Here is a 17,926-nt window from a genome sequence, read left to right as displayed (position 1 = left end):
CCAAACCGCTAGAATTATATCTACAAAATTTCGAAGAAACAAACCTTGGAGTCTGGAAACAGACATTTCCGAGATTTTTTTTTTTGAAATTTTAATTAGTTGAAAATTAAATTAATTTTTGGCGCTTTTACGCGATAGCTTTCGAAAATATTACAACCAAAAAATAAATTTCACAGCATTTAGAAATTTCAAAAAATTGTCTTTCTAATGATAACAATTTTCGTGCAAAATTCTTCTAAATGTTGACATTTTTAAAAAAATTATTTTTTTTTATCTAATTTCGAATAATAGATTACATTACATTCGTATGAAGCTCAAAGATTTTCATGTGTTTTATCAAATATTTAATCACGTGCTTTTCTTTCTATTTTTGAATGCCAATGAAGAAAGATTTTGTTTAAATATTTATACAGTTACTATACCGTAAAATTTAAACGATAGATGAGCCATATATGTGTGTTTTGAATAGTGATGTGATATATGGGATTGGTCTGAATTAAGTTGGTTTATGTATACAATGAATAGAATATATATGTAAGACATAACAGATATAGATAAAAATTTCTGGGTTAAAATAACAGTCTTAATTTTTGATAATGTGGTGGAACATGAAGCTGTATCCAAACGATTTAACTGAAATTTAACATAACCAGTATAACCGCGGAACTAATTGATCACCAGGAGCGATTAATATAATAATATTATAAATTCAATAATAACACAACCCGGAAAATACTATGATAATCGAGGCATTGTCTACTTTCATCAACTTCTACGCAACTGCATTGAATTCGGAGAAAAATTATGTAATCTCTTATCTGAATGTCACTAGAATTTATCTTGGTACTGCGTCAATTTCTTCGTAAACATCATGAAATCCAGCTAAAAAAAGGTATTTAATTTATTATAAAACGATAATTTACATTGTTTTAAACCCATTCAAATTGTCTTGTTTTCAAGATTTGTTCCATCCTGTTAAGTATTTAGCATTGGAAATGTCATGATTCTTTCTGTGTGCGGCAATAGTTTCTATTCAGCCATTTCGCATATTCATTTTTTTTTATTAACTATATACATACAATAGACTCTCGTCTTTCAGAATAGATAACTAAATAATTTTGTGTAGCAATAATTTACTTAGTCATACATTGCTAGCAGACACTTATTTTCCTATGTGTTTTGCGCATATACCATAAATTAAAATATTCAGTTTTGGCTCTTTCATTTTAGGCCTATATTCTTTAGTATTTTTGTATGAATTAAGCTTGTGTTTTAGATTAATATTTTATTTATTTTAAATGTATGTTGGAATTTAGATTGTGCAAGTGCATAAATGCGCATAGTATTTTAAATTTTATATATCCTTTTCTGTAATATGATGTTTTAATATGTAGAGTACATAACAAACGTTTATAAACTGTTAACTTATAGTTAGGGGTCATAAGACACGAATAAGAGCCGAAAACGTATGTTTTTAACAGTATCGATAATATATGTAAATAATTCTATCTTAACCAGTTTTATTATTATTATTATTATTCAGCATACTACACTGAAACAGTGCGCCAATTTATTTGGAATCTATTATGTTTGAATATTTGGTAGGTACTATATATATATATATGTGTGTGTGTGTGTGTGTGTGTGTGTGTGTGTATCTAATGATACTTTAAAACTTAATTATTTTCTTAATTGTTAGCCCATAGCAACCTCATTCTAAAATATTCTCTTAATTTGAATGCCCAATTTGATAATAACCGTCTATCGAGGTTTTTAATCAAACATTTTGCATATAGATTTAACACCTTTGGAAACATTTGTTTGGACACTCGCCCCCCCCCCTCCAAAGAAGCTTTAAAAGGAGAAATATTTTTATTGGATAATGAAAAAGAATTTCTGCTCTACAGATTTCGTACATTTTCTCATGTTTACTCGAAAAAATTCAAATATGTTGGAAAATGTATATAAGGAATATAACTTCGGGGAAAAAAAGTGGATGAAGAAAAATAAATTCCGTGTCATTTTGATAAATAATATTTCTGAAAGACCCTTCAAAATGTCTTGATTATATTTGATAAATTCTTATACATATCTATTACCATTATTTTTTAAATTTTAAACAAGGCAATTGAAATGGAGAACATTTTAGCTGTTTTGTCGTCGCTATCTGGAAACACAATAAGCTGTTTTCCTAGAATTAATTTCTTCTTCGATGTTACTAAAAGCTTTGTCGCAGAAATATTTGTTCAGAGAAATCACTGAATGAAAAGAAAGAAAAAAAAAACTTTTGCATTATTCAAATTTTATTTTTACATTATTCAAATGCATTGATAATTTCAAACATATCGGTTAAAATTATTAGTTTTATGTTTGAAATTTTTTTTAAGTTTTCTGGTAGAAAATGTGAATGGTTAAATTTTTATTTCACTCATATCATGAATAATCTAAAAGAAAAATCTTTCCTTAGATATATTCCGAATTTTACCATTTAAAAATAAAAACTCTTGTTATTTTTTAATCCTGTTTATTTTACATTTAAAAATAATGAAAAAGAAGTTACCTGAATTTCAAAGCAGGGGCCGCGGTGGCCTAGTGGTAAAGTCTCGACCTTGAAACCGGAGAGCTTCAGGTTCCAAACCCGATTCCACTGAAAAATCATCGTGTAAGCGGATCTGGTGCACGTTAAATCCGTCAAGTCCAAACGTCCGTGTGGTGTGGAAGTTTGGAGAAAGGGTGCCGACTCAGGTGTCGTTCTCGTTATCTGATCACAGCTCAAAAATACCAGGGCTTCCCAAAATAGTCCTCGTGTTGCTTTCAAACGGGACATTAATACAACTAAATTAGCCGAACTGATATACTTTAAATCATACTATTACACACTCACATGATGAAATTTGCAATCTGTTTTTTATATATGAGCATTGTAACGTCACTTAGAGAAACAATCTTAAATATCTGATAAAAATATTTCTTTAAATTTCGCTATAATATATAGGGTAATTACATAATTATCATCAGAATTCAACTTAGTATATTTGAAAAAGTATAACTATGAAAACTAACAAAACCTCCTAAAAGACGGAAACATTTCCCTCTCTTTTTTTCTCTCTTTTCGAATAGCTTAAGACATTTGTATATGTCTAATCGCTTTATGCAACAAATATCTCTACAACTGTCTACTTTCCACTAAAAACATTAAAGCACGTTATTGTCGAAGTTTACAAAAGCATTGATAACATGATTCTAACAAGCGCAACATGGCTATCAACAGTGGCACATGCTCAATGTCTTTAATGCAACCGGATTGCAGTCACGTTAAGAGGATTAAGCTGCCAGCACTGGCAATCTAATGTCAGTCACCGTTACAATCTAATACACTCACCCATCTATTGCAACAACCTAAAACGCGTAACATTAAATCTCTTCCTTCATTTTGATGCTTAAAGTTATTACGCTGGAAAGTCGATTTTTTTGTAAAAATACCATTTTTATTTTTTCGAATTCAATGTTCATAATGAATAATCTTCTACATTAAGTCATTTGAACTTGGTTTCTTTAATGCTTGATATTTACGTCTTTAAATGTTATTTTCTCAAATTCTGAATTTCGATAGAAATTTCTAATGAAAAATCTTATAAATTACTTTATAATGCATATTTTTTTGTTCAAACATGGTATACTAATTTATCACTATGTAAGACAGTTCCTGAACTATGATTTTGATGAGATAAAAACCTGTTCATTTAGAAATATTTTAAAGTTGTTTTATTGTTTCAAAATGAGAAAATATTGACAATTTCATGTTATTTATCAGCCGAAGCACACTATTTAATGATTAGGGAGAAACACTATTTATTTTCCGGTTTAGGAACTAAGTAATATATTTTTTAAGCTGTGTGCAATATTTTGAACAAATTATTTGATAAATTTCTAAACTGGTAAGTTTTTTTGCTTTATATCGCCTTTTACTAAATTAAAAACAAATTTTTTTTGAATTAAAAAAAACCTTTTGGCATTCAATTCGTACACTTATTTTTAAGAATGTTTTTCCAATCTATTTTATGCAAAAATTCAAAAATACAACTATTTTACAGCGGTTTTGAAAAAAAAAATCATTTCGGACGTAGTCACATACTTTAACACAGGAATGAGTTTTTTCTGCTTCTGATAACATGCGTGGAATAATGACAGCAAAAAAATAAAGAATTAAAATCTGGTCCCCTCCCAATCGACAGTAAAGATCGTATTTAATACTTTTAAATTTGTATCTCTTCAATACCTGTTGATCATTTATAATTACCACGTATATCCAAAATGTATTATAAAAGCATTCTTGATATAGTTTTGATAAAATAGCTTACATTAAAATCAGATAAAACGGGACTTAAAAAGCATAATATTTAAATTTCGGTATTCTTTCATTGAGGGCAGATTTAAAATTTCAAAAAAACCTTTTCACCAGAATACTTTAATTATGTACGAATTATTCATACATAAAAATGAACGTTCGAATTATTAAATTAATTTTAACTTAATTAATTTAATAATTTTCGAATAAATTGGAATAATATTATTAATTCCAATTTAGAGAAATAGAAATATATGCACAATTGTGGTCTTTTATGCTACAGCAGTCAAGCACTGGAAAAAATATTTCTTTTCATTCATAAACCATGGATTTTTTGGGGGGCTATTTCTCATGTCATTTAAAAAATAAGTTTAATGAAATATAGAAAATAACGGGTATTATCAGCCCTCAAAAAAGCCACCCGGAGCACGAAAATCGGAAGTTGTGGAATAATTAATCAAGCTCCCGGCTTCTCTAATGGTAGAGTCATGAAGGTGCTGATTGGTCACTGGCTCAGCATTGATTGTATGTTGCACTTCCTGGTAAGAAATCCGTCTACGTGATTCTCATAATAAGTTTGTTTTACTTATTAGCCATTTGCGAAGCCCCTGTTATTTAATTTTATCTGTGTACTTGCGATTGAATGAAATGTTTATTTCGAATATTCTCAGAAAGTATATAGTCTTCGATATCTAGAAATCACAACAACGTGACGCAGGCGTAAATTCTGCCCATCTGAACATTGAAACCACTTTTAGCAGGAAAACATTATAGAACGAGACTTTTGGCATACTCGCTGCTTAAAGTTTTAGGCAGGAGGCAAGCATTTACCAGATAGTAATACTTTTCTTTGCTGGATCATTTAAATAATGATGAAAGAAAGGAAAACGTAACCCCACCTTCTTTCAGGTCTTTTTCCATCAACAGATCACACTTTTGCAGTTGTGGGTGCAAAACTATACCTCGGTTTACGTTAATAAATGATTCCGTATCACTATATTCTCTTGATTTGGCTTTTTCAGATTACTACTTGTATACAAACATGAAATAAAGGATGATAGAAATTTTTTTTGTCGAACAATGAAATGATGATCAAACTAACTACTTACTTTATAGAATGATCAAATCTCACTACATGGGCAGAATAAAAAGAACCGCACGGTACTGGGTTAAGTGTATCAACATCAAATGATCCTATATTGAAAAATAAATATAGTGTTATATTTTATTATTTTTTTTGCGGATATTTTGAATAGCTATCATGCATATAACAAATGGGACAATCGGCCTAAAATTTGATTATTTTGTTTCAACTTGACAAATTAGAAATTTGGTGAGGTTAAACCATTTTTAATTAATTTTCTAATTAATTACTTGTTATGATACTTGACGCTAAGACATGTTTGATCAACACTCCGATGAACGTAAATATATTTCGTTCTTCAACCGAAACACTTTAAATCATAGAGAATCCGTAACTCATCCTTTTACTTTAGTTTAGTTTTATTAACGTCCCGTTATAAAGCAACACTAGGGCTATTTTGGGACAGACCTCGTCATTTTGAACCGCGGTCAGATGACGAGGACGGCACCTGAGCTGGCACCCCCCTCTCCACACCACACCACACCAGCGGGAGGACGTACCGTAACTCATCCTAATGAATTAGATGGGAATAAGTAAATGTATAGATATGAGTGATGAACGGAATGTGATGGCGGTATCAGGAGGTCTCGAATATGGTCAACTTTTAATAAAGGTCATTATCCTTTATATAATATCCAAACACTCGACTTCATTTCATCAGAAGGGTATGTGTATGGAGACGGGATGCATATAATACGGGAATGAAAATATTAAAAATAATTATATATTTAATAGAACAATTAAGTTTTCAAAAAATAGACATTTGTTTAAGCACGACGCATAACCAAGCGTACAAGCATAATGCATAACAAAAAGAATGAGTGATGAAACATCGCTTTTAAATATTATGATGCTTCTTTGTCATTGACCAACAGATAATATCAGCAAAAGGGCAGAATAAACTGTTTAATAAAGAATAAATAAGAATAAAGGGTTTTAACTATATTCATGCAAATACAGTTAAAACAAACATATTTCACAAATGCTCAATTTAGCGTGAAATGTCTGTGCCCAGTGTTCCTAAAAAGAAACAATCCCTAAAATAGACCTATCAGCCTGAAAAAATATATAAAATGAAGTATGCTGTATTATCAAATGAAAGAAATGTATTACATTTTGTGGGCTATTTTAATTTGATCAAAATTCCATCGATAACCATATTAATAACTATTTTATTTATATTGCTAAATCATTTCTTGCCTCCTTTGATCAGAAAAATACCGGGAAACCCAGTTGACTCAGCTAGTTTATTATAAAATCGACGACGGAGAAGCATCTAAGTTTTTTCGACTTCTGTTTTCAACAATAGAATGAAGAAGAAAAAACACGTTCTTTCTTTCTCTTCTTTTACTCTTTTATAATTCATGAGCCCAAATAAGATGAAATGTTTACTGCGGCACTTCTATTGCGAAGGATTTTATGTTTTTCTTTCTAACGCCTAGAATATTATTGTTTTTTTCCAGACTCTTCACGTTGTTCCAATAAAGCGTCTGTTTTTTTTACAAGCGATTCAACTATTCGAGCGCGTGTGTTACTGATGTGTAGTCAGAAGAGAAGCAAGCTTCGTAACCGAAAGGTAAAATAATATGTATATCGTTTCCTCTTTTCCTCAATGTCTAAATTTTCCCTGTAATAGTTTTGTTTAGGTGTATAACATAATTCTTCATTCTTTTCAGAAATATTTTTTTGATAAATATGGCTAAATCAAGCAAGCAACGTGCTATTCGATTTTCGTAAATTTAATCTTATTCGCTTTTTTGTGTTATTAAACAATTAAGGCAGCAAGGTACTATGTTGTGAAGGGATTTCTCGAACTGTATCACTACTTATAAAAACAACGAGAGGAACAAATTATGCAGGCTGTGTAAGGAAAATATTCGATTTTTCCCCCTTTTCTTTCTTTTTTTTCCCCCTTCTTCTTTTCTTAAAAATTTCTGTTGAAAAATATCGGCAAAAAGCAGAGAAATAGAAAACTCAATTTTTGAGAATTGCATGGCTTTCTGTAATTTTAATTTTTTAATTTGTAATAAGAATAGGATTCTAGAGTAATTTTATTTCATATTTTTTTCTTCTCAGAGTATCAGATAAAACTTTCGAAATGCAGGTAAATTCTTTGTCATTCAGTAAACAAGGTTTTTCTAATATTCTTTTTTTATTATGCAAGTTGATACTTCCAAAAGAAATTGAAATTTTATAATACTAGGCTGGAATAATAAAAAAATTGTTTTAATTGTTTTCGTCAAATAAATTTATAAAGTTAAATTTCTGTTCTTTTATTTGAATTTCTCATTTTCTTTTACCTCTTTTTCTTATGTAACAACATCGTTGTTATTTATTCTCTGTCCTTTCTTGTGAATTGACCGGTTTAGTTGAACTAAACGCTCATATTGTAAGATCAAGTCATCAGATAGCATTGCAAGAGATGCGATTACAATGAAAACTGTTTCGTAACAACCTATGTATTTGTACCTTCTTTTTAAAATTTTTTACTTAAACTTTTAGCTAATAACTTATGATTGACCAGTACTGCAATCACCTTAGGAAAACGTCCAAGGGCGATGATTTTCTTTCTATCTGTCCTCTTAATACAAAATAATAATATGTCACGCAGTTTGCATGGCTGAGTTGTCATGAGAACAAATCACGTTGGCGTGAATTCAACCTATAGAGCTGAAGCTTTGTCTTAATATAACACAATCAACTTTAAATTGTGCTGGTTTATTCTGAATACGATAATCAAGAACATACACAAAGTGAGTAAAAAATTTATGTTTTATGTTTCAGACACATTTACATATAATTAATTTCTTATACCGACAAAAAGTTTTTTTAATGAATGTTTTTATTATGAAATATGAAAACAAACTTTAAAACGCTTGTCATTATAACAACACTTTTTTATGATTCTTAATATCTGTTGTTTTCATGTGTAGATGTGATAAAAACAAGTTAATCCCTGTCGTAGTGCTAATTTTAAACGATAATGGATCTAGATAAAGTATCTGAGAAAAATTAATCAGCAAATCATCCAGATTCAGATATGAAGAGTGCCCGCTCTCATTTTGACCAAATAACTCATTTCGAAACTGATAGAGATAAACATATATTTCCAATCGGAAAAATGCTCTAAAATGATGTAAGGAATTATATTTTTAAGTTGTTTGAATCGATCATTAATTGTTGTTGATTTCTTTTGTATTTTCTTACCTGTGACTAAATTGAGTTTTAGTGATACGGCGAACACTCCACAGAACATTTCTAATTACAGTTTGCTGTTCCATTAATTAGCTAAGTGAAGAGCCCGATTCAGTGCAGTTATAAAAGCGTTCAAGAAAACAGTCTGAAATTCGTATTATGATTTTCTTACATTTGACAAGAAATAATAAAAGCGTTTTCTATGCTATGCATGTTAGCGTTTTATATGTATAGATGATTATTAAATTTAAAAGACGTTTTGATAATTATTTTTAAAAAGAAAAATAATTCATATAAAGTTAACTAAACAATGAATGAAACTGAGGGACACAATTGCTGCATAAAAATATAAAATCTTCTTACATCCCTGATAAGATTCGTGTATATTTATATACTAACAAAGAACTATTTATAATTAATATTCCAGACGAAAAATATTTTTAGCTGAGCAGGATTTGAAGGTCGTATTTAAGACAGGTGTCCGGTTGGCATTTCGAGATCAGCTTATTCATGTTAACCATCTTGCCGGTGCATTAGTTATTGCATAAAGATGAAAACAATGAAAACTAATTTTACATAATATTTTTCGGCAGTTTTTTAAAGCTGACTTGTAATGCTAGGAATTTAATTTTTTAACTTTTCCTAATTTTAGAATTTGATACAAGTAGTAATTCCTTCTGATTATTAGTTTCTGATTATTACTCTCAAAACTAAGTATTTAGGTCATATATAATGTTCTCTTTTGGCGATGAGATATGTTGTTGGGAGCAGTTAAAACAGGAAAATAACAAGGGTTTCTAGAAAGAGCCCTCATAATCACCTCATATCAGAAGAATGCTCTTTAAACTCTCTCAATAATATAAGGAAACGTTTGATCAAGACATATTTCTAATGTACAGGCCCAATGATCTTCGATATTGTCTGTTTAGAAAGAGCAATTCTAATTTTGAATGGAGAGAGTTGATTTATAATTATTAAAAATATATAACAAACCGCTCATAACAATAGCAATTTTACATCTTTTTTATTTTCTATTGCATTTTTATTTCAACGTATTAATTAGGAATATACTTACTTTGCCCCTTTTCACGCTTTACGTTTTGACTATTCTGAATTATTTCAATTTTGCGCTTATTACCTTTTATTTTTTTAAAAATTGATTAAGGTTCGTCTTTAAAAAAATGAATACATTTTTTTAGAATTGGGAATGTAGTTTTATAATTGTTGCGTATTTGGAGCGTATTAGGCATATCTAATTTTTGTGGCCTAAAACCCTAAATCCAATTCTCAATATTTTTCTACTCAAAAATTCGCTTCCAAATTTTAAAATAAAAGGTTAACTTTTTTAAACATCCCATTGTCTGACGTGCAAAACTCGTCATTTTATATGAATGTCTACTTATTATGGACTAATGAATTTTTTTCTTTCTTTTAAATTAGGTAAATTGAGTAAAAAAATTAACTGAACAAATTTTTCCATAACAATAAAATGTCTTATTCGAATTAATTTTGTTAAAAAGTTTATGATTGTACTTAAAAGTTTTAATAATATTTTGCATGTAAAACAATTAAACCAAAACAAATAATAAAGAGAATACGTACTTTAGAGGCGTCTTCAAAGTCCAGGTGACTTCTGCATTCACATCAGCAGCAGCAATCTGAATGTACCAACTTTTTCAAAAAAAAAAATTAATCAAGGGGAATGTTCATTTCTCCCCTCGACATTGTCATATACATGTAATGACTTCTAATTATTTCTACGTTCTAAAAAATATTTTCTGATCACTCAAGCTATGGATTCATTATAACTTGGACTTTTAAATTATGTTAGCTACTATTTTCCCCAAGGAACCAAAACGCTGTGTCGGCGAATTCTTTTTTTAAAACTTTCGAAATTCAGAATACTTTCTCACGGCCTTCTCGTTGCATTCTTAGCATGTTTGCTGTGCTATATTCGCCATGGTTTGAACAAAGAAATTTTAAGAACTGTTAAAAATTGAATTATTTATTTAAAATTATTTATACTAATAATAAAGATGAGTGTGGGTCTCAGAGTGTATTGGCGTTCTACAGGCCTTATATACCTTGACGCTTTGGATAAAATGGGCATCCCTAAATTATTTTTTTTTAAATTTTCATTAATAAAAAATAGGCTGAATTTTTGCGTTTTTCCTCAATAAATTTCGATAATGTTATTGCAAAAAAAAATGAATTTTACATTTCAAAATTTTAAAAAGAGTCTTTTTAATGATATCAAAATAAAGGTATTGCAAATCTTTCCCGAATTTTTGCCGATTCAATTTGTTGATGAAAACAAATACCTTGTTGCGTTTCTCAATTGTTTCGGTCACGTATTCATCACCAAACTGACTGAAAGTTCCAGAATTTGCCAGAATTTAATGTAGTTGAACATTTCTAGTGATAAGCCAAATATACCAAATCTTTATTCATATACCAAATTTTTACTAAGTAGTTCAATGCTTTTCTGAGATATCGTGATTGCATGCTTATGCACAGGAAGTCATAAGCATGAGAAAAGTCCCATAATCCTTCCTATTTTGATTGCAGTCTGCAAATTTGATGTAAAAACTGCATAATAGATTTCATTTGTCTGCTTCGTTCCAGTTTCGAGTTGTCGTGAGCAGGTATCTTTCCAAAAATAGTTTCTTCACCAAAATCTTAAAATCAATTTTCTTGATGAATACGGCACTTTCTGTTGGTTTATTTTCTATACAAGAAGGTAAAACTGTACCAAGCATAAAGTTCACATGCCCTTTAGTGACATGACTTTTTTTCTTGCAATTTCCGAGGTCTTTCCTAAAATAGCGTCCAGTTTCTAGGTATAGTTAAAGCTGCGACCATCTCTTATGCATTTTTAAAAAGCAGTTTGCGAAATACTTTCATAAGTTTATCTAAAATTATTCAAACAAGAAAAAAAAAAGCGACAATAAAGGAAGTTCCTTTCACGAGACACCCGATAACATCTAACTCCTAAACGACCTTCTTTAAATAGAACCTGTACTAAAAGAAGGCGTTGCTCAGGTGGCAATTCATTCTATAAATAGATCGAATATTATTCAAAAGCAAAAGTGACCTTAACACACGTGCGAATAACTTATGGTCACAGCACGGGTAGAAAAAAAAACGAAAGGGGGAAAAATACGAAGGTCGCAACAACACGTGATATGTAGGCTCGTGCAAAATGAAAAAAAAACCTCTAAGTCTTATATATTTATATTTTTTTTTCAATACAATTTATACGGTTGAGTTTCGTATCGCAATTAACTTTAGACGAGTTTCGGCTGCTGTGAAATTTTCAATTAAGAGTTTGCACGAATCATTTTGTATGAAACATTTCATATATATTTAATTGTGTCATCTTATGTATTTGTACACCTAGGATTCCTTATACGAAATTTATATTATAACACGATAGACTCTCACAAATCCGAAATTCCCACAAGTCCGATGTACTTGTTAAAATATGTTGCTTGGTGATGAATAATTTTTCTAGTTAAAATTTGAAGCCTTCCTTCTTTCAATATGCGATTTGTTGGTTTTTAATTACTCTTCTGAATATTTTAACCTATTTTTTCCCATAAAATATTCGTACATTCGTTTCCACGAGTAAAAAATTGTACCACTGTATAATTCAGCAAAGAGCGGATTCTAAATTAATAATAACAAATTTATTTTGTGACAAAAAAAATACATAAGATTTGTGAATGCATTTTAGACACGCATTTTATCAAAACTAATTGTGCGCACCAGATTTGCGTTACCAATAAAACATTTAACTACCGATCAGACACTTTTTGTCTCTCTCTAAAGGTTCATTCATACGATGCCAACTAATGCCCCCAATAATTATTTTCCTGCTGTTGTCCCAGTATTGCTCCAACTTGGTGACACCTTAGGAACCTCATTGGACAACTATTTGCCATTGTCCCATCAGAGTCATGTAATTTTCCTGTGGTAGACAAGACTTCTATTGCGTCGCAGTTGTTGGCCTGGTGTGAAAGTTCCTTAGTGAATACAATCCGCAAACTCCTTTTCTTTTCTATCATTTCTTGTTTTTCAAAGTCTTTAGATTAACAAAATAAGTTGCGCTCATCAGTTTTTTTCCATATTAAAAACTAATTGTTATAATATATACAGTTGTATTACTTTTAACGTGAATTAGTTGATAATTGATTGTGATTTCTTTTCTTTATTCAAGAGAACCATTATATCTGATTTAAACAAACAAAAAACATAAGCATGCAATTTTATCTGACAAATGGGATATTATAAAAAAATTGATAATGGCGATATTCAGCAGCTTTATTTAAAATTTACCATATTGGTAGATCAACGAATTATGATGTAATGAGCAACCGTCAAAAAATTGAAAATTTCGTGAAATCTGTCGGTAATGATCCAGATGACCTTAAAATTTTGAGGTATGTTAAATTCTTGAAGTCAAAGAAGTTGTTATATCTTGATTCCACAACAGATATCACGACGTGATCCAATTTCTGGTGATATTTTTTTTAAAGTCAAAATACTTTTACAAACAGATTGTCCAAAAAAAAAAGACAATATTAGAGTCAGTAAAAATTGGCTGTATAATTTTTTTAAAAAAACAACTATGGCATTAGATGCCTACAAGTGAGTAATGAAAAGTTGTCTGCAGATGAATATTTTTATAAATTTAAAACTAAACTGAACGAAAAAAATAGCTGAGTTAAGACTAATCCACGCTTTCAATGCGGATGAAATTGATATTAATTGGCGATAACTCTCATCAATAGTATTCGTAATGCCTGACGAAAAACACGCGCCTGATCGAAAACTCCCCCCCAAAAAAAACGAATTACGGTTATGGTTTGTCCAAATGTAACAGGAAAGCTAATTTTAAAGTTGCAAGTTGTAGGCAATAAAAAAAAAGCGACCATTCAAAACGAGCATTTCAAAATAAAATGGTGAATCTTCCTGTTCATTACATGGACTAATCCCAGATATGAGTTACGATAGTAAATGTTCATGAGAAGTTCAATAAGTGTTTTATGTCCGCCGTTAACCCTCTGAGCGTTTTCATTCTACGTCTGAAACCTCTAAAAAGGGAACTAAACTTGACTAGTATTCTCTCTCACAATCGTTTCGGTTTTCCTAAAGAAATGTACAGCAAGCGCGAGCACTTTTTTCTTTCCCCTCTTCTTCTTCACGGGTGGTCTACACACCCTGGGGTATGCGCAAATTACCGCTCATTCATGTCAGATCTTATAGCTTTCGTTTATGGCTAGAAAAGTCAGATGGTTTCTAGGAATAGTGTATGGGGATCCAGTTTTGTTGCTTTATAACCCCGATAGTAGATATCGCTCTGTAAAAAGTTGTACAGAGCAAATATAAACAGAAGGGTTTTCTCTTAATTTTTGCTAGGTATTTTAAGCACAGAAACTCTCATCGGTCTCACTATATATATATATATATATATATATATATATATATATATATATATATATATATATATATATATATATATATATATATATATATATATATATATATATATATATATATATATATATATATATATATATATATATATATATATAAAATAAGTAATTAATGAGGATTCAAATTCCATTCATATTCCTTTATTATTCTTTCAAATAAATCATTGTAATATTTTTTACTGAGTAATCAATATTTGAATAGCATTTGTCTAAAATTAGGACTAATCACAAATAGTTATGTCAATGAGATGTGTATAAATAACAATATATAACCGATTTATCATTAAAATAGCATTATCTTCTATTATAATAAAATATGCAAATCAGCAAATTGATTGAGTAGCTTAAAAAATATACAAATCTAGAGCCATATGATTTGCTACTTATGTATTAATGACCCAGGCTCTAAAATATATCACATCAATTTTTTTAAAGTTCAATACTTTTTTTAATCATTTTTTTATTGAAAAATAATGGCATATTCGCTTTTAAATGTTTCAAAATAATGAAAATTTCAATTAAAACCTCATCAAATATATCAGGTAAATGCAGATTAAATGACCTTATTTAAAATTTATTTTTGAAATTATAGACTGTGCTATTGATTTTAAAATGTTTTAGAAATTTATTAAAATTATCGACTTTTTTTTTGCTATTTTTTTCCCACCTTTTTCACTATTTTGTGTGCATATTCAAAGAAATTGCTATCTTCCAAAATATTCAAAGGAACAAACAAATGATTCTTTTAAAATATTATACAGGAGTATTTCATTCCTCGTAAATTTCGATACATTTATGATGTTCTTTAATAAAATACAATGGACGTAATAATTTTCTAATTTTCGTACATTCTAAAAAAGAAAACACTATTTATTCATTGCTATTTCTGCTAGTTTTATCAAAAAAAAAAAAAAATTAATGACAAAAGTTTCAATTGTGCTTACATATTTTTATAAAATTTACTGTGGAAAAGTAATTGATGATTTAAATATGTAAAATTAAACTTGTAAAGCATATGTTGCATTAACGTATCTTTGCAACATTCCATTTTCTTTCTCTTTCTAATGATCGCTAGGAGTGAAGATAAAAATCACCGAAAACATTTTTTTTTAACAATAATTCATGACGATGGATTCAATAAAAGAATAAGCGTCTTGCTTTGGTAGGAACCGCAACAATTCCACAATTGAATTAAGAAATTTTATGTCTTAGAACTGTATTTGAAACAAAGTTTGGAAGTTTTAATTGCTTACTAGAAAAGTTTTTACTTTTGTTGATTACCTCCATAGACATTGTAAAAATATCAAACTATATAAGTAAATGGATTTAGTGAAGAAATAGTGATATTCGTATTTCAGTGAAATTGGGATGTATAAATTTTACAAATATTTGACAGCATAGTTTGAAAACCAGCGTAAGAGGTAACTGGTTCCTTATTTAGAAGTAATTACCGGTGTAAGCAATTACTTTCATTTATGAAAGTAGCCTTGTTGTATCCAGAATCATTGACATTAGCCTTGAATCGGTTTTGAAATACACAAAAATAAAGTTTTTTTTTTTCTTTCTTTTTTTTTTTAATTAGTAAAAAAAGGTTTAGTAGTTGCGCGTAGGACGTAAGCACTTCTTATTTTGATTATAACTTAATAAACCGTATTCTAAATTATATTACAACAATTAACATACCTGAAAATCATAAATAACATTTACATCTCGTGTTCTTTCCTCTAAATAAATCAATATTATGATGTTTGTTTTGAAATCTGTTTTATGATGATTTATGTCATGAGTGCTATGGTGATTTATGATATGATTATTCAGAGCAATTCAAAATAAATCTGGAGATCGCATTTAGTATATAAACACATTCAATATTAGAAGGAATATATTAATCGCATACCTTAGTTCATTAAGTATGAAGCTATCTTTTACCATAACTAAATAATCACTCTTTGTATTTCGTTATTGAAAAGAATAATTCACAGATTCTCGAAATTTGATACTTACAAAATATGCCCAGTCTTAGAACATCACGTCATATTATTATCAAAAGTTGATTTTAGTTTTTAATCATATTTTTTGTCGAAAATTAATAATAGTGTTTAAACGATTACATCTACTGACTTAATTTCACAAACTTATCAAATTAAATCTTGATAAAAAAAAAGCCTTTATAAAGCAGTTACTTTCTAATTTGTAAGCTATTCCATTGATTTATGGATCCCCCCCCTTTAAATCAGAAAGACCATCTCGCGATTAACCTACCGCGTGGCCCTAAGGCTCGTCTCACACTATACGGATTCAAATGCCACCCGTGTCGCTATGAGTTTGGGCCGCCGTTTTTCTACAAACCGAACATTTTACTCAACTCAACATTTTACTCAACAGAACATTTTACTTACTGTACTTCTTGATAACTTCCAAAAGAACTAACCAAAAATTGAAATCTTTTTCACAGTTGTGTAGGATGTTGGATTTAATACAGGAAAACGCATTTTACTTTATAAAAACTTTATATAATTAAATAATAGCCATTTCAATAAAAATAAGTTGATATACTTTTTAAATATTTTCAATGTGTTGCTTATTCTTGTGTTGTTTCTATATCCTCACAATAAGGGCAATTATAAACAGAATTCAACAGCAAAATCCATTAAAAAAAGTAATAGAATGAAAATATTTTAAAAGGAAATACTTCACGTGACAACAAGAATAATAAACGCATTACTAAAATACACAAATTCAGTAATTTTAATTTTTTTAAGAGGAAATACATATATAGAAACCAATGCTAAAAAGGAGCCAAGCAAAAGGAACAAAAGTATAAATTCATGGCCGCAGTATAAGCTCATAGAGGAATCATGAAGAGAAATCCATTTCAACCTCAAAACTCAACCTCAAATTCCTGTCGCTTTCTTTTGTCACTTTATAATATATATTATATAAAGAACAGAAAATTTTTAATATATAAATTATTAGAATAATTAAAATATTATGCAGTATAGTTATACCGAATTATAATATTCATTTAACTAGTTCTAAGCATTACAATACATATCTGCTTCAGTAAAATATTTATAAACTTCAAGTATCACAGAACTGGTTTTCGTAAAATTTATTATACAAAGTTATTCGCATGTTTCGCAGAAATTCTGTATTCACGTTCCCCAGCGCGCAGAGAAACATGGTTACAAAAAAAAAAAAAAAATTTGGAAACAAATTGTACCCATCCACAACGCTTGATACTTTATTTTTATAATTTATCAAATATATCTCCAAGCGGTAGAAAAAATTAATAAACTTGATTGAATTGTTGATGAATCATGCAGCCAAATAGTGGAAAGAAAGAATTTATTTATTTCAAAATGAAAATACATTAAAAAAAGGCGTTTTCTTCTTCTTTCGAAATTGAAAAATTATATAGAGCAGACGATCATTGGTGATATATCTAATGGTCTAATGGTTTTATTATGAAATATAAATTGACAGATTTGGTCGAATGACTGGAGCAAGTTTTGGAAGTAATTCCGCCATAGGCGTATCAACTGAATATACTGAGAAGATATTATATATATATATATATATATATATATATATATATATATATATATATATATATATATATGATAGGTGATCATTGATGATATATCAATAGTCATTAGCCCTCATATAAAAAGAAAATTAATATATGATTGACAATATTATTTATATAATTGGTTTAAAAAATAAACAATTGTTTCTCAA

At 29.1% G+C, this 17,926-nt stretch overlaps 1 protein-coding gene across 1 annotated transcript in view; it reads left to right on the top strand.

Annotated features, from left to right (window-relative positions):
• Positions 1-854: 854 nt before the first annotated feature.
• Positions 855-17,926, top strand: part of LOC129968622 (proton-coupled folate transporter-like) — a 63,707-nt gene continuing 46,635 nt past the window's right edge. The window contains exons 1-2 of the mRNA XM_056082722.1: positions 855-892; positions 6,956-7,068. The gene's annotated coding sequence lies outside the window, so the exon portion shown is untranslated. The remainder of the gene's footprint in view (positions 893-6,955; positions 7,069-17,926) is intronic.

The sequence above is a fragment of the Argiope bruennichi genome, chromosome 1, assembly GCF_947563725.1.
Source record: "Argiope bruennichi chromosome 1, qqArgBrue1.1, whole genome shotgun sequence".
NCBI lineage: Eukaryota > Metazoa > Arthropoda > Arachnida > Araneae > Araneidae > Argiope > Argiope bruennichi.
Note: the sequence above shows the minus strand (reverse complement) of the source record. Positions and strands in the feature narration are given on the sequence as shown.